Below are 24,264 nucleotides of genomic sequence, written 5' to 3'. Positions count from 1 at the left end.
CTGAAGAGTTTGAAGTGCACAGATGCTAATAACAGGTAAGATGCAAATTTCAATTTAGTATTCTTTTAAACAGTAATCAAAATTTACATTTGGAATTTTTTTCTTAGTTCTTTCTCTCTTCCCTTCCCCCCTTTTTAAAAAGAAGATAAATACTGCTTGTGTTTGGTGATAACTAATTGCTCTTAATCAAGCATTATATTTAATGTTATGAAACAAAAATTTTCTTAACTTTATGTGTTTTTAAAGTATATATTAGCCTCATTATTATATTAGCTCTTTAAAGAGAAACCTAGCACTGAACGTAAAATATATATATTGAATCCCTAATATTTTTTGTATGTAGATCTCCTATATTTCAGTAGCTGCCTTCTGAGGATATTAGCATTCACCTGTAATACTGCTATGAGAATATCAGGAGGATTTCGAAAGGTCATAAGACAGTAAAAATGTATTTGTTCATGAACTAATGCTGTAGTTTTATATTTACAGAGTGTTATTATGCATGAAATTGTATCCACTAAAATGTTTTCAGTTCGATAAAATTAGAAAATAACTTTCAAAAATATCAGTGAAGTTCTGAGTTTCTACCATACTTTACGTATATTTTTATAGACTACATGGCACTTCTCTGAGCATCAACTTGTGGCTTGTACTTCTGGCTGAAGATATGACTGTTGGTACAGGACTGGGAACATTGCTAATATGTCTTTCTGTAATTGAGTTTTAGCATCACAAGGATAAAGACCAGTAATCAAGTTTATGATACTCTAGTTTCGTCTAAGGAATGATAATTTTATACAGTTTGTAATTCAACTTTAATATAGTGTCTAATAACTTTCATGATTCCACTTTGACTATGGTTAAGGAATTTTGCCACTAGATTGAGAGATAAAGTGGAGAAAATAATAATTTTAAACAATTTAAACTTCCACAATACTCCTTATACTCAATTGTCACTGTCTGAATTGTCAGATTTAGCTAAACATGGATTAAAAATGTTGCTGAGATTTATGCTTTACTGGTGTGCCAACCAAAGGGTAGAGGGAGAGTAAGACAGTGGCAGACAGTGCAGCGCTGAGAGGTAGTCTTAAAACAACACTAAAATTTTACTTTAACTGATAGCATTTATCAATCTTTGTCATTTCATGACATCAAAGGGAAAGCATTTGGCAGCTCTGTACTGAATAATTAAATAGCCTCTTACCACAGATCAGTAAATAAACCTGTTGTCTTTAGTTTAATCTCCAGATCTTGAATAATATTTGAAGTTGTCTGTCTTTTCCACATGGGAGAATATTTCAGTATTCCTTAGTCAGTGCATGCTATGGTCATTAACTATAGTCATAGTTTTCTGATTTTCTTTCTTTAAAGCATAAAAACTAGACTTCTGTATATACCACCTCACAGGCACAGTGTCTATCAGAAGTAGTCATGATCCTTTGCATGTCTCCATGCTTTTCCCTAATGTTAAATTTCAAGTTCTGCTTCTTTAAACCCAGAAATCCTTCAGTGTAAAAGCTGTACATCCAAAATGTTGGTAAAAATGTATCAGCCTCTTTCTTTCCAAGTATCTTGGTAGATTCATTATGAGTATATTCAGGAATCATTCCTCCTTCTTGAACTGCTAATTAAGCTGAACTGTGAAAAATCAAAGAGATGACGACAAGTATTCTGACTGAAGGGAGGAAGTCATATAGCTGAATATAAGTGATTATTTTAGTGTCTCACTTCATGGCCCAAGGACTGGCCATTTTCCTATGATCTAATTAAAGTCAACCTTAAAAATTTCTGAAACAAGAGCTAACAGGGTATAATAATAATACCTTATGTAAAATATACTAAGATTCAGTAGTAAACTCCAGTTTAAATGATGAGAGTATCCTTTCATCTTCCCATGCCTTCTTATTATGCCATAAAATGTGACATAAAGGAGGAAAAAAAAAAAGATAGTTTTAACCTAAAGTTAAGGAGAATTTAATGGATCCTGAAACTGGAGGGAGAAGGTATGTAACTTTTCCCACTTTTCTATTATTTATTTATTTTGAGCTAACCTTATTAAATCTGAACATAGTGATATTTAATTAGAATATACTGTCCCTATCATGAAAAATGTTTAATATAAAAGGGCTTGAAAGATGCTATGGGCTGCTATCACACTGCTATGACCAAGAAACTGCGACAAAATTAATTTTGAAAAACTTTTATAAGCAACAAGTAATAACTGAAAACTTTTGCTCTATTCCTCCCTCAAGTGAAGTCTTAGTTCTGAAAATACAAACTGAAATGCTGATAGAGAGAAGCATTACAGCATACTGTAATATAGATTGTGATAGTGAGCATGCTTTTAGCAAATTGCCAGTTCCTTGTTCTCATTATAGTTATTTGCATACTGATAGTTTTAATTACTGAAAGTCAAAACTATGAAAGAAATTAACAAATTTAATGACAAATAAGCTATGATACATGGGGTTTAAAAACATATTTCAGTATAAGGTAAGACCAGATAATATCCAAAACAATTGTGTAATGTCATAAAACCTGAGAATTAAATTCAACAAGTGAAAATAATTAAAAATATTTAACATGAAAACAAATAATACGTTTTGCATAGATGCGTTCTGTGTCCATTATAAGTCATTTCCTTGCATATGAAGCTCCTCTGTAAAGATACTGATTGACATAGTAAATACTTTATACAGATTGCAAGGGTTCACAGGGAACTGTGGCCCAAATGACGCTCTGTAGAAGGGAGAAGAAGGAAGGAAATAGTTCTGAAGCTCAAGCATGATTTGAAAGTCATGGGGAAGTATTTTATTGTGGAGCACATGTTCTTCTCAAACCACAGTAACTGAAGGAATCTGTGAGCCTTATATGGCTCATTAAGTTAGGATGAAATTAGAGAAGTGAACACTGTGTTAAGTGCCGAGGTGATCATCATCACCTGCAGTCCTCTTCTGCAGCCAGAGGAGTTGTGATATTGCCAGCACACTCCCCTTTCCTTTGCAAGGGAGTCACTAGTTCAAACAGCCAACCCACAACTGGAGTCAGGCTGAGGGGACAGAAAACTCAAACAGGTAATTCTGTTTCTGATTTCTGTGATTCATAGAATCATAGAATGGTTAGGGTTGGAAGGGACCTTCGAGAGTCATCTAGTCCAACCCCCCTGCAAGGAGCTGTTCCTAGAAGTTGCAGCTTTTTGGAAGACACATAAATCCTGAAAGAGTAGAGTTTCTCTGGGCTCTGGGTTGGCCCAGATTATACTGAAAAAAAATACCCATCTCACTTGTACATGACTTGAGAGGCTGAGTTAGTTCAGTACCATTTTTAAAGGATCCTTCTTGATCCTAGCCATATCCAAGCTGCTGTGCATCCAACTTAACTGGATTTATTGCACGCAGTTGTGCAGCCTATCAAATCTGTAACCACTCAGTGTTATGTAAGGAGCAGGATTTGTTTTCTGGCCACAGCAAGTAGGTTGCAAAGATCTACAAGATTTTTTTCTGAGATGGTTTAAAATGTGAAAAACTGTCACCTTAATATAAGTTTGAAAGATGTCTTCAGAGTGTCCCAGTGGGAAATTCATATCTGCCAGTGAGAGAAGCTGGAACTATTTGAAGAAAGGCACATGAGCAAAGCCTTGCAGAGAGAGTTTGGAAGGTGACAAAAGTATAAGAGGGAAAACTGGACTGATTTTTGAGTCAAAGAAACAGCTTTTGTGCTAGTAAGCTGATGGAAGGAGATGTTTGTGTTTATCCTAAACTAGATTCAAAAGGACCATCTGGGATTTATATAAAAGTAGGACAGTGAAAAAAGTGATGTATGCCTCTTATGTATTTCTCTTGTCTCTTTATGAGACAAAATGTTGTTTCTCTTTTTGTCCACACCTCAACAATCATATCTCTAAATTAGAGATTTAATAACCCTGAAAGAACAGGATCTAAGACCTCATCTGAAATCAACATGTGTGTGCAAACTTTCTTAGTGGAAATAATAGAAAATATTTTAGAAATACTCTGTTGATCCCTTATGTCATATTGTAAGGGTTTTTACACAGGTAACATTTGTTTGTGAATTTCTCAGAGGTTTCCATGATGTGATCCACACTGCACTATGATTACGTTTATGAAGCATTTTAGTTTAAACTGCATATACTTCCCACAGTTTCTAACTTTTATTTTATTAGTATATCTATATATTATTTTACCTGTTTAGCTTGATGTTATCTACCTCTGTTTGTGCTTCTGTCATCCCTAACTTGAATACAATATTAGTTTCTAGCTAGTTGTTCTGAGACTGTAAAAAGACAAGTTTGAAAGACTGCCTTATGGTATAAAGTTAAATATAGCAACTAAACTCAAATACAAGACTGAAAACAATTTTATGGCTGAATTTTCTCATTAAAGTTTGCTATGAGCTGTGGAATTCTGACTTTCTGCAAATGTCTTTGAAGATAGTATTTTGATTAATCATGCAACAGCTTTTAATAGAATGAAATCATTAAGGGAATATTTGGCAATGTAATAGATCACATACTACGTAAAAATTCTATTTTCCTTAGTCAGCAACAACTGCTGAGACCACTTAATCTATCCTGTAGATACTTGAAAAAAGGAAAACACAGATCTTTCAAATGCCTTAGAATCTCAGTGTGAGAACTTAATGTGAAACTCCCATCTGGAAATTACAAGGCCAGATGGTTGTATAAATCCCAGCAGAAAATATACATCTGTCACTTTTTAGTATAACTGGTTCTATTTGAAGAAGAATTTATTTAATCAGCTTGGCACATCATTTAGTGTGTCATTCCTTTCAGCCTGTAGCCTGTAGCTCTCTTTGTACCAAGTCCTCTTTCATTTGTAGAGTGCAATGGAGGTAATCATTTCTCTAACCAGATGCAAGATGACTGTTGATTTAAATTGTTTTGTGCAGAAGCATAGTGAAGAAGAGCAGATGAATATAATTGAGTAAAATTTTTCAGTAAAGATCTGTGCTGTCAAGTCTACCTAGATTATGAACTTACCTGTCATACTTTTTATCTCCACCATGTAAAGAGGCTATCTAGAAAAAGCTTTAGCAGGGTAATGGAAATAATCAAATTTACTTAATGGAAGTGTGCTTTAGAGTTCTATGTTGCTTCATGAATCCCGAGGAAGAAAATTTACTTCTGAATCCAAAGTCTATATAAATTTGAACTCATGCAAGTATCTGCTTGGATGTCTTCCTAAAAATTCTGTTAATCAATACTTCAGAACAGGATGTGAACATGTACAAAAATACTAGTGAAGAAGATCATGAGGTGTGTGGACCTTATTGTGGATTTTTTATAATCTGTATCACAAATAACTGAAAATATATAGTCTGTAGACATTTTGTGTTTATTCAGGTTTACATTTACATGAGAGAGACATCTGTAGGGAAACCCACACTATGTGGGTATGTGCATATGTAATATGCATACATTACTATTGAGGTTTACACACTTACTGGAGTTTTACTACTGTCTTCTAATGACTCTGTTTGAGTATAATATTATTGCCCACCCTACTTAGCAATTTTATTCTGATATATTTCTTTGACACAGGTTTCATCTGAAGAACAGAGAACTACTGTATGAACTACTTCATACATTTATATTAGCATTGTAGTTTGGATCAGAGTTTTTGAAGATAATCTCCTGGTTGCTCCTGATTACTTTGCTTTGGCTTACATCATGAAACAGATTTGTGAAGCAGGATCTGGATTTCTTTTCAATGAAATAAAACAAAAACAAACAAACAAAAATAATTCAAATCCAGAATGGTTTATTAGACTAGAGTTCTAGAGTTTACTCACAGTTATCCCTTTCTGCTTGAAAGTCATATAAAGATCATTCCATCCTCAATACAAACTGTTCTGTTTTACATGTCTGCCGCTAGTACTGGGCTACATTATTTGCTAATGTAGATATAAATTTATCCTTTGCAAAGAATTTTTACAATGATTCCTGCTGGAGAGAGCAGATATTTATAGACCTCATCTAAAAAAAGTATCACCACTAGAAATTTTTCAGAAAAGTCTACTTGTTCTGGTTTTCTCACAACATTTACCTAAACTAAATATAACAAGGATGGTACACACTGCTAAGTTAATATAAAAATTCTTCCCGTCACAAGAGGTGTCACTATGTAACAAAATCAGATCCCGACACATAAACTTTTCTTAGTTTTATGGTTGAGGTATTTTTTCAGGCATTTATAAAATAATAATTAACAATATAGAACCAATTGAAGAAATATAAGGATTAATTTAATGGAATTAGAAGACTTGAGCAAGTATTGATTTTTTTCAATCTGATTTTTTCAATCAACAATGACTGTGTTGTCTTTTGATCTGTAATCTGTAAGTCACCAACAGTATACAAAAATATTGAGATTTGTATTTTGATTTTATTCCCACCTAAGATAATTTTGGGAATGTCAGTGCAGTAGGAAAAGAAGAGAGTGTGTTATCTCCCAGAGTCAAAATCTATCACATGTTAACTGCATTAGATGTCCATAAAACTTCCCAAGGAATGCTGGGAGATCTGCCCAGTAATTTGATTTTTTTAGAAGAGGCTGCTCACTAGGAACCAGCAGTACACAATGTACTATGTATAATTGTCCTGGTTCTGGCCAGGATAGAGTTAATATTTACCTGAGCTGGGTGGAGAACTGAAGCTGGTAGCCCCTATGGCTGGGATAGTTAACTAATTAGCTAACAGCTGGGGTTAATTTACCCAAATTAGCCAAAGGGCTATTCCATCCCATCTGACATCATGCTCAGTATGTAAGTGAGGAGGGTGCTGAAGGGAGGCCCCCTGCTACTTGGAAGAGACTGGATGTAGAGATCTGTTGTGAGCTATTGTACTGTATTTGTGTTCCATCACTGTCTTGTTTTCTTCTGTCATTACTGTTAAATTTACTTTTTGTTCAATCTCAACCCGCATGTTTGGTTTTTTTTTTTCTGGTTTTCTCTTGTTTGTCAAATCTCCTCCTATTCTCTCGGAGAGTGGGGGGAGTGAGAGAGAGAGACTGCGTGGTCTGGTCCCCGTTGGGGCTGAGCTATGACAATAATGGAAGCAAATTGTGTCATGTATATGTGCATTATCTAGTTTATTTTCATAAATAGGTTTCAATTGTAAAAATTGTCATTTGTTATTACCAGTTTTTTAAGGGAACTCTCCTGTCAGGAGAGTGAAATAGCTAACTTTAAATGATTTGGTACAATTATAACTCTTCCCCTCAATAGCATTCAATGATAGCACTTTTAATGATAGAATTTTTAACCTGCAAACAGAGCCAAAGCTTTCAAATTATCTCTGTCCTTATTTTGTTTATTCTCATCTGATGAAAATGAAATAAATCAATTCTGAATACATTGTACTAATCTGAGTAAACAAAATGAGCAAGCAATTAGAAAATTAAGAGCAAATCTATTACTTTCAGGAAATTAGTTAAAATGGAACATACAAACAAACAAAAAAAGAATTTTAATCTAAAGATGTTATTAATAAATTAAAGAGTTCCAATTAACAAGTTTGATGTAGTGCTTGCTGAAAGAAGATGGTTTTTGGCTTGGGAACAGTGTCCATTACTGTTATTTTTCAATTAAAACATTTAAGGAGGTGTTCATGCTGGTCAAAGGCTTCAGATTTTGTTCAGCCAGCATGATGAAGCAGCTCACCTTGGCCTGCATTCTTGCCAAGGGGAGCACACTGACAGGGAGCAATAGTTTCACTTTTGGAGGACTGACTTTTGGTCTTTCTAAGGGTTCAACATTACCTGACTTCCTTATAGCATATTCATTTGCATCTTCTTCCACTTTCACTCTGTTTTTATAGCTACTGGGTCTTGGTGTTATTCTTCAGTTTGCAGAGTAGCAGATAATATTTTGAAAAATTTAATATGACAGATTACTTTATCATTCATAATAATAAGCATTTAATAAAACTATTTTTAACCTAGAAGGATATTATTAAAAGTGGTTAAAGAGATTGATGGCTCCTGGAGAGATCCTGGATGACTCCATTTCTCCACAGCTGTATGCACACATTTAATTGCTTACAAGTTCTGTGGTTCTCACTCACAAAAGAAGAAAAATACAGCACAAGCTCTTTGTACTTCAGTTCTTATGATCTGTAGCTCACGTTTTGTTTATCAGACAGAACCTGCCAAGGACAGTGAAACAAGATTTTTCAGGTAGTAAAGCTGGCAAACAAGCCATCTACTTTTTGTCTCACATAGCCTAAACTTTTAAAGGCATCATTTTCTGTGTATCATGTCTTAAAGAGGCTGTCTTCTAACAGTGGGAAAGATTATGTGACTAGATGTTCTGGATAGTGTAATGGATCCTAATGGAGGGATATTTGTATAGTTTAAGACTTATATTTTATCTAGTTGTCTGAAAACTGTGCGTGCAGACAAAGATAGGTATCCAGATGATTCACTAATCAAAGAAAGAGATGTAGCTTCAGATAAATCATTGTACATTCTGAAATATGCTTTCAAGCACATGGAAAAATTGCTCCTGAAGATGTGTGTCTCTGATTTTGACAGATAGTTTCTGAGCATAAGTGTGGAAGTGTATTATATAGATGGAAAATTAAATTTTTTTTAATTTTTTTTTTTGTCCATTTCTTAAAAACAGTTGTTGAATGTTAAAAACTTCTGTGTTTCTTTAGGAAAACAGATTTCCCAGAAACAGAAAATGTGAGTATTTTGGACATGACAATATAAGAGAGGAAAATGCATGTGAAGATTTTTATATCACGCATTTGTGGTGAATAGTAGTTTTTAGTTAAGTACTGCAAATGTCACATGTGCATTTAGTACAGACGTATGCTGCAACTACAACCAGACAGCCGTTCCAATATCTTGCTTTTGTTTCATGAATCATTGCTTTTCCTTCTACCTTAGTAAAAGAGCGCAAGGAAATGGCTGCAGCCATAAGATTTTACTTTCATGACTTTTGAATAGACTTTTCTAAATGTAGGACTTATTTGAATTTAGTGTCATATTCATAAGTTCTTACTTTGTTCTTTTATATGCAAATATATACAATTTTTAATTCATCATTAATATGAATATATGGTGTATGTTTCTCCAGATATGTACTATGCATAAAATCCTATAGGATTTAGGGGAAGGAACACTGATGTATTTTGGGAAATTTCTTCAGGACCTTGAAAGTTTCTAAGTCAAATATGACGCTAATAATTTCCCTAATTCTTTTGTCTACTGCAATCAACCTCCTCAAACCCTAACACCTGTGGAACCCTATTAGGACTAAATGACCACAGGAAATATGGACCTGGCTCTCAGTTTTATATTGCCATCCAAGATGGATTTATACTGCTTCAGGCTAAGTGAAATTTGAGTCTCTGAATTGCTCTTCTTGTTATGTGACAATTAAGTTTACTTCTGTAATTTTGTAAATATTTTTTTTTTTCTATTTTATAGTGTCTAGGGCAAGTGAAAATGCAACAGCTTGATATTTCTTTTCTGACTGTACTGCAGTACCAAGTTCATTTCAACGCTGGAAAGAGTATTTTCCTGACAAAACACTTAACGTATTTTGAGGAAAGCAGACTATTTTCACTGACTTTGTATATATTTTTAGAATTCCAATATTCTGTTTTGTAGTCATAATTAACAGTTGAAAGATTACTTATTGTTTATGAATAAGAAAAGTAGTTTTCTCATATTGCTCCTATTTAAAATGCACTGCTTTCTGGGTTCACTCAACACTGACCTGGAAAAACTGTATGTAAGTACACTGAAACTACCTTAGAGCGCTTGAAATGCCTCTATGTTTCATAGCTGGTAGAGTTTATTAATCTGCCAGTATTCCTGGTTTGAGTATATAGAGCTTGAAGGCTGTGTCATCAGTCATCATTTGTCAAATGCAGTGTTTTTAGCCTGTAGTAGACTAAAATAAACAATCAGTGTTGGTTTTAAAACAAATATTTCTTTGAGGGATTCCAACCTAAAGCACTGAATCCTAATGTCATTTCAGAAATCTATTCAACACTTCTCCCCGTGCTGATTCCCTCAGCAAGTAAAAATCATAAGAGGCACAGTCCTTGTTGCTCTTCGAGAGTCTCATCAGACTGTCTGTTTAATTCTAGTGGAACAAACATCTTAATGCATCTGGTATTTGCTCACTCATGTTACCTGAGCATGAACTTCATTCCCTTCATCTGACCCAGACTGGTCCTGCTGTATTAATTTCTGCTACTTTTTAGGTATCTGATAGCAATATTGTAAAAATGAAGTACTGTGATTTCAGGGATTATCTCCCACAGAGGGGTGGAGTGCCTTGTCGTGTCACGTAGCATCAGGTTTTGTAACAGAAGATTGCTATGGATAAAGTAATATACTTACCTGTTTTGCAGGATTGAAGAAAAGTTTTTAGAAAATTTATATTCTTTGTTAGTTGTATGAAGAGTTCCTATGCAGCTGTCTGAAGATTAATTGGTAAATGCTTTTATTATACTGTGAGCAGATATTAAATGAACAAGGGTCTGCCTAGTTATGTATCTGTTCTTTTTTTCCTGAGCATCATGAACAAAGGCTGAATGTCATGATTACATTGGTACATCTATTGCACATGCCAGCTTCTGTGGATACTGCTGATTTTACAGTGCATTCACTCTATAATAATTTCCAAATACCTTCGAATTTCAACAAGTTGTGAACACTGGCTAACTCCAGTCTCCTCCTTATCCTTCTGAGTAACTGCTGCCAACTTAAATTAATCAGTCATAATATGTAGGTTATTGGCATATATTCTGAAGTTAGAAAATCAGTCCTAATGCCAAGTCGTGTGTTAGTTATACATGTTATCCATTTTGTGAATTTAGTTTCATGCTGGGGAGTTTCTGTTTGCACAAAAACTGCCTTTTAAGTACCTTTTGCTTCTCATAGGTAACTTGATTTAACCAAGTATTTGTCTACAGTAGTCAATGTTATATCTATTGGAGCTATAAATATATACAAAAAGTTATTATTTTGGGCCTTTCTCAGAAATAGCACTAGTCTGACTTAGTTTGTGAAGACCATTATCTCAGTGGTCTACCTGCGTTAAAACAACTGTGGTTCCTGTTCATACTAAAGCAAAGCAAGTTCAAGTTAATGCATTGATTCCTGCGAGTAAGAGAATGAATGTCTGAGATGGGTAAGTTATGCAGAACAGCTTGTGTAAGTGAAGAAAGATGTAGCATCACTGTTGTTCAAGCATACTATTTTTTTCAGTAGCAGTCAATTTTAAGTCAAGGCAAAAATCTGCAAGGCTGTGTCTTACCAATAAGTGAAAGAAGACACTAAGGCAACTGTTCTCTGAGGTGACCAAAAGTCAGAACTGAATATCAGTCTCTAATTATCATCTTGTTTTTTTGGATGAGTAACCTGTGGTGTTTCCTTTCAGATAGGTTATTGACTCTGACTGTAATTTGGCATTCATAATCCTGATCTTCAGAGGCAGTGGCAGGGTTAACTAGTGGCAGTCAGCTTTCATGAGACTTATTTTAGTAAAACAGGCATTCTATATTTCTCTTTTGCAAAACATATCAGGTCTCTAATTCATGTGGTCTGTACTGACTCCTTCTTCACGAAATGATAGTTGGAAGTGGATTGCAAAGCATAATGGAAAGTACTCTTGACATCAGCTGTGAAGGGGTAGCTGCAGCCCCACTATTCAAAATGCTCAGAAACTGTTTAGTGCTGTGGAAAGAGTATTTCTGCTAGCCATACAGAAACAAGAGTAAAATAATAATAATAAAAAAAAAAACAGAAAAAACTGAAGGCAAACAAAGGAAAACACACTTAGAGAATCTGTTTTGTTGGATTCCTAAACATCCAGTGATGCGACATGCAATAATGACTTCATCCTTAACGTGCTGTGCTCACCATTAAGCTGATATTAGGTTGTAGATGCATTTTCAAGTTAGGTATTTTGTCCTCTGATAAATTATCTGTAACCTATATGGATAATTTTGTGATAACTTTAATTCTGTATAGAAGCTAGGATTTACATATCCATTCAAATACTCTGTAGCATCAGTGTCAGCTGGCAGTTCAACAGTGGTGATGCACAGAAACTTAAAGCCTGATTGTCTTTTTCAGAGATCAAATATCCTTTGGGTTGTTTTTAGTGTGAAGTAGTTTTGGAAAACACATTTTTTTTAAGCCTGCTGTTAGACTGTTTCAAAAGCCAGAAGGAAGTGAAGGAGTTGGAATTTAAATGTGATTCCTAAACCTTGGATAATAAAAAAAATTGTACCTGCAAAATGTAGGGATTTAGGTTGGATTTATTTCAGGTCTAGTCATCTTTATTTCAGGTTATTATTTCGTTCTCAAATAATAAAAGTTATCTCAGAGTCTGTTGTTTAATATGTAAAGTTAGAACTGTTTTTCCCCATGTATGTACCTTTATTTATTTATAATTTCATCTACCAAGTCAGCCAATCTCATAAATTCTTTTTCCAGTTCTTCATAACAAGCTTTTGCTTTTTATTACCTTTCCTTCACTTTTCATTCCTTTCTCTACATAGTTGGTGAATATATTGAACAGTAGAAGCCATAACACAGTGAAATGGTGTGGAAAAACAGCAGAAATGGGGGGAATGGAAAAATACTATTTCCCAAAGTTCAGTTTACAATCTTAACATAAGCTATAATTTTAAAAACAGTCTTGAGGTAAGATGCAGTTGCTGCTTGTGGGAATGGAATGCGATTGCCATGGACAAGGCCAACTCTGGCCTAACAGGATGTACAACATCCTTTAAATGGGGAACAGAGTAGTGCAAAGGTACAACAGCTCATCCCTGTTATCAAGGCTGGTAAAGATAGCTGCATAGCTGCTGTCAAGGAGGATGAATCATAACTTCTGTCTCAATAATAATGGTGAGGTTGTGCCCTGTAGCTGAACTTTGCTCATTATAATGTCTTTATAATGCTAAAACACACCTCCATCCCAAAGGCTATCCGCCTCCAAGGTGTGACCACCCTTCACTGAGCCTGTGCTCTGAATTTATTCTAGTCTATACCTTTAAAAGCAAAGTGAGAAAAATTTACACCAATCCTAATGAAGTTATGTAAGACTGAAGTCACTCAAGCTCCACCTGAAAGTAAAAAACAGTGTAAAAACGGCTTAAGAGAAGGAAAATATGGGGGAAGACCTCCATCAGAACATCTGGTATCAGTCATCGGGCTGGACCTCTCTTCTCCCCCTCATAAGGGATGCCTATTGGGTAAGAGCTTTCTGTTACGCAAGCTTAGATATTAACATCTTGCTAGCAATTAAAACTTAGTATTGATAAGTTTATATATATATATATATAAATAGTTTCAAACCCATTTTCGCAGTCAGTATCTTGTCACTGGCTATCTTTGAACTTTTATCCTGTCAGAAAAATATATAATAAAATTTGCCTATCTATCTATGAATATAAATTTCCAGAAACTTTAATAATTGATATAGAGGATATAAGAGATTCGTCTTAGTATCACTGCCTGTGAGAGTCACTGAACTGGTTAGACAACCACCCTCCGACCTTGCAGGCTGTCCAGAGGGATTTGTCCCAGTGATGTTGTTAGCATAAGCCTGACAGGCTGGCCAAATTGCAAACGGTTCAAGGAAATCCCCCTTATCCTTAAATGGGGTGTGGCAGGCTAGTTGGATACAAGGGTCTCGTCTTTCTTGGGAAACTGGCAGGCTGGTCAAATTGAAAAGGGTTTGAGGTGACCCCCCTTTCTGTCCTCTGTTGACACAATATCATATCTCATTGTGTCAATGGCACTTTAACTGCTACTGAATCTCACATTATGTTAAATGTATGTAATGATATTTCTTGTGAGTGAAATATGAAACAATATTTCTAATGAAATCTCAGTGGTTTATGCCTGAATAGGAACATAATAGATTTAATGAGGGTGAATATTTTTCATTTTCTTTTTTTAACTTAACAATTGCAAAACAGCTGGCATTGAATAGTCTAGTGCTTTAATCCACATGCATCATGCCATAGATGCTATCTAAAAACTATACAGTGCTTAATTCATTCTTTTTGGTAGTTAAATCACACATTAGAAAGTGACTTTTAAGGAGCTATGCAGTGCTTGGGAACTAGATAGGTGAAGAGAATTGAATGGCAAATTTCTTAAATGACAAATGCATCCTTGAATCAAAGCCAGGTCACCCTCTTATGTCTTCTGTTTTCCACTATATTCAATGAATTTCAACTCTGGTTGTTATTGTGAGGACTATTTCTGAAATTCTTTTAATAAATACTTGTTTGGAGGAAGGGATATGCGAAAAGAATTAGCCTTTGATAGCAGGAAGACAGATGTACAAGCAATGTATCATATCAGTCACTATGGATATAGAAAGCATAATTTAGAAAGACTTCATAAAGGATTTGTTCGTTTAGGGTATATTCCATGTCATCATCATAATCATCATTTTCCCATCATCTTTGAATGATAAGAATGATGTCTTCTTTCAGCTAATGTTTTACCCTTCTCATTTTTGCAAAAGTCAATGTCAATACCTGATCTAATCTGTCAGCCTTCAAGAAACACTCCTACTTTGATATGAGAGTTCTCCAATAGGGAAAAAAAAAAAAAACACCAAACAATTAAGAAGCTACTATTCCGTGGTTGTTGCTTGTATTTTGAAAATGTCATGATGGCTGGATGGATAGACGGACACAGAGTAAAAAGAGACAGTTCAGATGCTGCTTTTGAAGGAACCTCTTATATCACTGCACTACTGGCCATATATAAGAGATATTTGAAAAGGAATATGTTATTATGTGAGCTACTCATGATAAAACTTATAGACGTCTTTATATGTGCCTGGCCTCTTCCGAAAGATGTGGCTGTCAGATAATAACTTACTGGAATTCCTAGAATTTCAAAGAATAATGAAGTACTCAATAAGTAGAGATCATGGAACTATTCCTTGTTAATAGTCTGAGGAGCGATTCCTTCCTCAGATATTCTTGGACTAATTTTTACTTTTTTTGAGTTCTTTGTAAATAGAGAGTGATTTAGTAGGAGTTTTTCACATTTGTTCAGATAGTTATTTGCAATAATGTATTTCAAATTATGACATTTTTATTTATTATTTGTGAGAGTTCTCTAGAGCATCCATCCACTGTTAGGCTTTTGTACTGTGTTGGTCACTTCATCTTGTGCTGTGTTGAAATTTCTTAGACTGCTATACTTATTGCTTAACACAAAACAAATTATCGTAATTTCAAAACCTCTCTAGTTTTCCTGAATTTTGTCATAATGCTATGGATGTTTTAACACTGTGTTGAGAATAATAGGTTTAATAATAGGAAATAGACTCTAACAGCATAAATAAAGTCATAATATTTGCTTTCACATTGCGACTACCACTCTCTAGTACTTGACCTGTAGGATTAACCAGTATTCTCTGGAATAAGTAGCTTTTCCTGGAAGAAATAACCAGTGGTTTTCTGACTGGCTGAAAGACAGCGTGAGAATGAGGGAGTCAAGAATTATGAAGTCTCTTCATTGTTAGTAAACTTAGATTAAGTTATTACAGGACAATTATTGCAGAAGAGACAGACACCGACTTGTAGAACGCATTTTTGAAAAGGGTGTTGTTGCATATGTATGAGTCCTATCTCACACCTGCTAATGAAAGGCTGGGTTTTGGTCTATTCTTTGCTTCAAAAAAAACCTGTACAGAGCCTCTCAGTTAACCTCCTATACGGAGAAGCACTGAATTTGGCTTTGTTTTTTTTTAAGACGGGGCTTCTTCTCTTCCTCAATTCTTTGTATATAAATGCCTCCCATGGCTCGTGTTTCGATGTCTGTTTTGCCATGTCTCCCAGAACTCTCTGGAAATCACCCTGAAGGGCTACAATCTGTGATACAGAGAAAGTTTGCAGAAGGTTCTCATGAGCATCAGGGACCAAAAAGCAAGTAACCAGGAAAATACCTTCTTGTCTTTACATCCATTATTCACCTGTTGCCTATTACCAGAAAGTTGAGGGTAGCTCCTAGAGTAATTCCAGGAAAAGTTGTGTTTATCTCTGCTCTTTAACAATGAAGAAAATATTTCACCCTCAGTATTTCTTCTGAGGGAGCTCTCTAAGAGGAAAGCAGTTGAGCTTTGGTGCAAAGGGGGGATGTCTTTATGAAACAGGTTTCTGCCTTCTAAGTTGCTTGAATGGAGAGTTGTGTTGAGGGAGTCTCTCCAACCCACTGTTGGTTGCTGTAGTTCTAGAGTTCTTTAGACATTTTCTAAATTAAATGAGAGGGAATAAGCAGTCAGAATACAAAATTTCTGAGGGAAAGATGGAAGCACTGGGCCCAGCTCTATATGTGTCTATGCACAGGTAGTCTTAATAGTGAATTATATGTTTAAATTTCAAAGTTTTCTCAAGAACCTCACTGAGCTGGGGAAGGTGTGTGCTTTCACACCTAGGAAAAAGATGGAGTTTTTATTTTTTAATAGAACAAAACCCATGGGAGGCATCTCTCTTATTCCACTGTGCATGTGGAACTTCTTTTCCCAGCACACTTCTATTGAAGAACTGCACAAACCGCTGCAGTTCATGGCTTTCACAAACTAGGAAAGAGCCTGAAGCTCTGGAATTGAGTTAACTGCAAGTGTATCAAGTTCCTCTCTAGGGCTTTTACAGTTATTTGAGGGAAGATCCAAATGAATTTGCACATTTGCTTTTGACATTTTTTTTTCAAATTTAAAAAAAAAAAATTAGCTAAATTTCTGTTGAAGGAAGGAGATTAAATAATACATCAACACTGAAAACACACTGATATATAATTTAATGACATTTTTCCAGAGACTGAAACAGATGAGGGAAGATTAATTTCAATTGACTGAAGGCGTTAGGTATTTTTTCTAGAAGCACATCATCACAGAGAATCTGAAATTGCAAATTTGGGGTAAATTACATTCTTTGTCCCTTAGTGTACTTGCACTTTTTCAGCTTTCTGCACGTTCAGTATGCAACTGGCAGGCAGTTTTGCACCAGTTCAATATCTGAATGATTGCAGTGGCACAGAAATATATTTTAAATTAACTAAACCAACATTCAATCAGTTTATTCCCATTTAAACCACGAAAAGAGTTTATTATACATAAAGTTAGATTTGTTGCCATAGTTAGCATATAAACTGTATACCACTTCTAATTCTAAGTACTGCTGTGGTAAAAGATGTTGAAGTATAAAACAGCTTGACTTTGATGTTAAGAACACTAAAGTCTGAAAGATAATCCTGTATAACATACCATGTAGTATAGTAAATTGGTGCTACTACTGGGTGGACTTGTCAGTATTTGTCCTTTTCCAGAATACTATCATATAAGAACACACCAGGGGAACAAATATAAGACATCTTTGTGAGTCTTATAGCTATGTGCAGTCTTCACTAACATATATTCTTCTAACAATATGTACTTCATAATTTGCAATAGAAAGTGGAAATTTGTATTTCTGGCTTTCATTTAAAAAAAATAAAGTTTTATGTCTCTGCTGCACAGTGGTCTGTTAAATTAGAACTTCCATCAGAAAATTAACTGTCATTAGTGCAAACCTATTGACGTTCCCCTTTTAAGTATTAGCAGTGCATGTGAGCAGTGCCCAACTGCACTGACTTGTATTGCACCATTCTTCATATTCAAAAGATAATGTTATTTTTTAAAAACAATTTTATTTATTCACTTCAGGCTAGGTTTTGATTATAGTCTGACATCTCAGAAAATAGTATATGTTTTTAAAGCCTCTTAGGGTTCTTTCTTACACAGATATGGGAAATGGAGTGACTTGTCTTACTACATTTGCTTTCTATTTGATTGGGCACTGGAACCTCACCAGCTCAGATTAATGAGCTGTCTCTCATTAGATATGCTGTGGCTTATTACTGACAAAAAGCGACCAGTTTTGAATTTTTTGTTAAGGTCAGCATTCTTTCTTTCAAAAGGGATTTGTATGAGGAGAAAGAACACCTTAAGTGATGTTTCTTTTTGGAATGGCTTTAATTATTAAATGGGGGAACTATTTCATACATCATCTGGCGTCTGCTGAAGGTCATTTCTGACAAGACAAAATTATTTGATTGACTTGCAGCTTTGAACCCTAAAACTGTCTGTTTACATCAGAAATGAGCTGAGTTAGAAGTCTCTTATGGTCACATTTATTCTTTATGCCTTTTGTTTTGCATTAGCATTTCAATTTCAGAGACAATTCTCTAAAATTTCCTGAAAGAGATGAGACCATGCGATGCTCCTTATTATCTATAGTGAACTGGTCACATACACAAAGAAACTTTTCAACTCTTCTTCGATATACAGGTTGTCTTGGAATAGCTGTTGCTCATATTTCACCTAGTATGATCAAAAGTCTCAGTGAGAAAAGGCTGAAATTTTTGGAACATGTACTTGCATCACCAGTCCTCACATCAGAGGTGTCTGGATTTGCTTTGCAAGTAATCCTTGGATATGAGGGTCTGCACTGTATGTTAGGTCTAAGCCCAATGCGTTATCTGCTTCAAAAGTCATCTTCTATTCATAGTACATAGATCAATACAAACATTCAAGCATAAACTTTAATAAACCTTACATTACACAAGGGAAGAAAATTTGAGACCTTGATCTCTCTTAACTTAAATGTGTAAACCTACTCTATCAGGCACTGCAGTGATGTTGGACAGAAAACTTGGATGAGCTGTACCTGTCAGACAGACACCAACATTGCCTTCTAGAAAGTCATGTGAGATCATCAGGATATGCCAAGCCAGCCCTCGAATTTCTTAGGAGATCTGCTGCTGAGCTTTGGGTTTCTGAGATCCTCGTTGTATGAATGCATGGAGGGAGAGTATGAGGTCATCTTCTTATCTTGGCTCTTCAAAAGCACTGTATGTATGTAGAAATGGTATTAAAGGTCAGGGAGCCAGGGAGATTTCTAGAAAGATCTGGCCAGAGAACAACCAGTCATAGTTGTGAGAGAGATGACCCTTGCAGAACAGTTAGGGCTTATGTGACCACTGACTCTAAGTGCTGTGTGACTTTGCTGCGGAGTGCCTAGTATTCGAGTGTTGAAGCCATCCTGAGCTGATGGAAAGCTTCATCTCTGCAAAGCTGTATCTATGGATCACAGGCATGGTTTCACTTTTTTATTTTGTACTATTTCAGCAAGTTATTAAAAATCCTAGGACATGATTGCAATGCATGGAAAACAGACTAGTGTATTTAAAGATATATTTTCACTTTCCACACTCAGATTTCAAAGAACTTGCTAGTATTTGGTATTCCTATAAGACAAAAACGTTAAAACTCAAATTCATAGAAAAAAAATCTCTATAAATTGCTTCTAGAATAATGCATCTTGACCTGCACCCCATGTTCAGGTGTGAAACCCTTATAAAAGAGTTTCCAGATCAACTTTGTTAAATGCTGTGAAAGGTATGAACCACACTTACTATGAAGTGGGATGTAGCCATGTTCTTTGGCTAATATGAACCAGCGTTTTAATTAGAATTTCAAAGCAGAAGGTGGTACTTATTCTGCCTAACTCCTTTTGGGTAAGTCTTTCATTTTTCATGTAACTGACAGTGACATCAAATACAGATCAAAGTGTAATAATTCCAAGAAAATTAAATATTAACCACAGAGGTATTAGGGGCAGAAAAAAAAATTGTGAAAAAAAAGATGACTCGTACTGTAGGGTTTATGGTTTAAAATTGTTTTAAGGCTTAAGGATTTTTTGAGCTTTATTTTCTAGTCTTGCTCAGAACAGTGATTTACTGAGTTGGGATACTCCTCTTCTCAGTTTCTATCTTTTTTCCTATGCTTTCTACAGATAAACAAGCTGGAGGCTCGCCTTAGGCAGGAAGGATGCATAGATGGTAATGGGACTCTATGGAAAAAAAATGAACACTGGAGGAAGGAAGGCTGTATTAGCATGCAGCTCTAAAGTATGTGCTGCTGAAAGTTCCTCTACAGCTTATTTTTTCTCTTTGCTCTATTATAATGCCAGCTGCCACTACTCACAGTGGGCAATTAAGGTATCAAAGTTTTCTTGCAACTTTCTAGGGTACAGGGCCAGTAGGGAAAATGGATCTATTGGAGAAAGTCTGTGAAAATTTGTTGTAATCATAAATAAGCAAATAGAAAACAAACAGAGCTTGAATTTCTTCTGCCCTTTACTTGTGTTGTATTAAATTCCCATTTTGGTGCTGTTGTGCCTACCTTTGATAATAACTGTGAGAGGTACAAGCAGTTAGTTTTTCTTCTATCTCTGAGAAGTAAAACTAGTAATAGCAGCTCATTGTTCTTGGTTTTTTTTTTTTCATGTAGAAGTTAGCTTATCCTAATATCATCAGGCTTATGTCATTCTGAGTCTTCTTCATGGGATTATACTCTTGAAAAAAAAAAAGTGAGTGCTCCATGCTTTTTGATACAGTCCAGCAACAATCTCTCTATTCTGTCTTCTAATGGAGCCAATTTTGGCATCCTCAGTGATCTCAGAGAGACTACTGCATCCTTGCCTTTGAGTATTTTGGCTAGCCACAAGAATAATAATAATAATAAAATCTACTTTAAGATACAAAACCGTAACATGTTATATTTGACTGTCAAAGTCAAATTATATTAATTATATTAATGTAATTATATTAATTATATAATTATATTAAAAGAACCCCCAAAACAAACAAGCAACCAGAAACCCCGCAAAATCAAAACAACTCCAAACAACAAGAGCAACAATAACAACAACAAAAACATTATGGCTGTTTGATAGGCAGTAAATGTGAAAAGAAAAATCCCTAGACATCTACACCACAGAATCTACTAATGGCATCGACTTTTTCGTCAAGCTACATTTCAGTTTGAAAGTCTCTACTCTGTTCTGCCTGGAAGCTCCACTGGTGTAGCACAATGCAGAAAGCAAACTGAACCACTGCCTATTCCTCATCAAAAAGGGCAGATTAGAAAACACTGGTATGAATTTGAACACCTGAAGAACATATTTGTTTCTTAACCTCAGAAAACTTTCAATTTTTCTGGTAATGGTTATAATGATTGCTTATTTGTTTAAATAAATCAAATTTATTTCTTTTTTAAAGAAGACATGTGGCATGTATCTGTTTTGTGACTTGTGTTTCTTTGATTTGAAGGTCTGAAAAACTGCAGTTAAAAATACCAATATCTTTATTTGAATACTTTCCTTCCTTTTAGATGAAAAAGTGCTAATGTTCTAATATTTCTTTCCAGAATGCCCAAATCATCTGTACTGTGGAAAACTATCCCTTATCAAACCACACAGGTTCTATAAAGCTAGAAGGGGAATACTGTCCAGTCTGCAAAGATGGTAATAATAGTACAGAAACATCAACTAAGTTGAATATTACTTGTCTAAAAATGAGCAACTTCTGCAACTATCCGGTGGAAGATATAGCTTCCAAACTTATGTATCTGCCAGGCACCTAGAAGTACTGCTGATTATAAAATGTGCACTAAAATACTTGATTTGAATATGCATGCTGACTAAGCATTTTCATGATGATGGGGATCTGCTGCACAATTATCTTTTGATTTAGCTAAGTGTTACAGATAGATGAGAAACAATAAAAGAATGTACTTAAAAGCCCTTTACAATTCAGTGTATATTCTGATCTGATATTAGAATATATTATATCTTAGTTTAACATGTTGTATATATTAGTTTAATAAGTTGAGCTGAAAATTTTCTTTTACCTTTTCCATTCTGGTCAAGAAGCCAGGAAGAAAAGTTAAAAGCATCTCATTGAACTTCAGCGTTCAAGCAGCAATTAAAAGTTATTTTTGAAATTAAACCACATTTTAGTACGGTTTTCTTTCAATTGCACTGTTCTAAATGAGAGTTCTAGGAAAGAAGTATGTACATGACCTGCTTTTTTATTCTTTTTTTTCTTTTGTTTTGTACTTCTATATATCAAAAGCAGTTTGATTTCATTTTACAGAGCTCTGTTCTAATTCCACACTAACATTATGATGCTTTATCTCTATCAGAGTCAAAATGAAATAGCAGAGTAACACAGTTCCTTGAGATCTAATAGTGAGAAATTTAAAGCCTGTCTCAGAGATCTTGCCATCCCTGCACATGTATTCAAAAGGGGATAGAGAGTATAATAAAATAATAGATATATTAAAATGCATTAAAATTATGCATTGACCTAAGCAGGTGTTTTCCTTTCAGATGCCTGTGCACACATTGTTCATGCAGAACAAAAAACGTGTCTGTTTATCTTGTCCATATGCATAACATCAAAGTAAAGCCCTTAACAAGTACCTTTATGATATTGTGACTATGTACTAGATTCTGAAACAGTCTTCCAACAGTTATAGTTAACTTTGTTAAAATATGAGATTTTTATTATGTTTAGGAAGAAGGTTATATAGTGTTATCAAAGTTAGCTAAGAAAACCCAGCAGCACTGTGTCCTTTATTTCTATAAAGGGCATGAAGGTGTATTATATAAAGGTTGTGATGCTCTTTCAAAAATCTGGAAAAGCTACATCTTCAAAATTCAATATATCACATACCCTAAGGTACTAATCCCTATTAACCCATGGGCTGTACTTAAAATTGAAGCCGTTGTTCTCAACCTTGAAGATTTAGTCTTGAAGATGGCTTATTTGACTTCAGGGAAGGCTCTGTGGACCCAGGATCTTTCCAATTTTCCCACTGTATCTCTGTCTAATAGGAAAGGTATTACTCACATTACAACAGTGCTTTTGTTATAACCTTAATACATCATTGCTACAATATCACAGTTGCATATATGCAGTTTATTGTAAATGAGTTTTATTGTGCAAGCAAGAGTGTGTCAGCAGAATTTAGACATTAATATCTGCATGCCCAAGTACATTTTTTACAGAGCTTTAATGGCATAACATTTCTTAAAGAGATGTGAAAAACTTCTGTGCTGCATTTGCTGCAGCTGAAATGACAAAATCTGTGCTGCTTACCTCCTCCGCTTACTTTCTAACCTTTTGTCATCATTAGATTACTACAGTAGACTACTTTATAATGGTAGAATTAACACAAATAACCTAATTAACATAAATATTGGTGTACATGCGTAAATGCTGGATCATTAAACTGCATTCACAAAAGATATACTCGCAAAAGAATTAGCTTGTTATGCAGGACCAGCAAAAAAATCAGAAATGTGGCATTTAAAAATCTGGATTTATATACAACTAACATAGTAATGCAAATACTGCAATCAGAAAGAAAAATGTGAAAAATCAACTTTCTGCTGAACCATGCTGAAGAATTTCTGTTGAAACTAATGCATACAGATGTATAAAGATACATCACAGCTCTCTGATTAGACAGAGTATTTTAGAAAGTTATTGAGTTCTGTAAAGATTCTTTTTTTATGACACTGCAGAGTGTGTTATAAAACAGATCAAGATTATACAGTTTGTATTGAAAATGTTAAATTCTGTTGATTTTATATCTCACTGAGTTAGTTGGAGAGTATTTAATCAAAATAATATAACACTAAATCTTTAATAGATAACCTATGGCAATCATTTATATATATCTACTGAATCAATATTTATAGCCAAGTTAAATGCTTTCATCGTTGCCACAATTTAAACAAGTTAAAGCACGTATTTAGTAATCTTGCATCCCACCTACTGTGGAATAGAAACAATATAGTATATCTCAATCAGTTATTTTTGTAAGAAATACAATGATTAATGCAGGTTGAGCATTTTTGGAGGGGAAGGAGGTTGGTTGCTTGATGGATTATTTTTTTAACTGAAAAAAACTTTCTTTATGGACATCCCTTTCTGTAAGTTTAAGAATTCTTAGCTGAAGATAGAATTCTTCCACATAAAGCCTACTGTGAGTGGAAGATAAATGATATGCATACTTCAGACTGGATTTGTGGAAAACTTATTTAAAAAAATATATTTTTTCCAGAATAAATTTTCTACTTTTACTTTAAGCATTGAATTTTAATTTAGAAACATTAAAAAACTTATCAATATTCTGTCATGACATTTAAAAAAAAAGTCTAATACTGACACTGGGGAGTAGGGAACATTAAAATCTTCCATTTGTATGTTTCTACTTTTAACCTCTGTTTCATAATATAGGCTGTCATCAAGGTGTCCATAGATAAATGGCATTGTTTAGATTTCACATATGGCTAATTTAGAACTAACTTAAATGAAATCAGTGGACATT

Source organism: Chlamydotis macqueenii, chromosome 2, assembly GCF_036417535.1.
Source record: "Chlamydotis macqueenii isolate bChlMac1 chromosome 2, bChlMac1.mat, whole genome shotgun sequence".
Taxonomy (NCBI): Eukaryota; Metazoa; Chordata; class Aves; order Otidiformes; family Otididae; genus Chlamydotis; species Chlamydotis macqueenii.
This window is presented reverse-complemented; position numbering follows the sequence as displayed.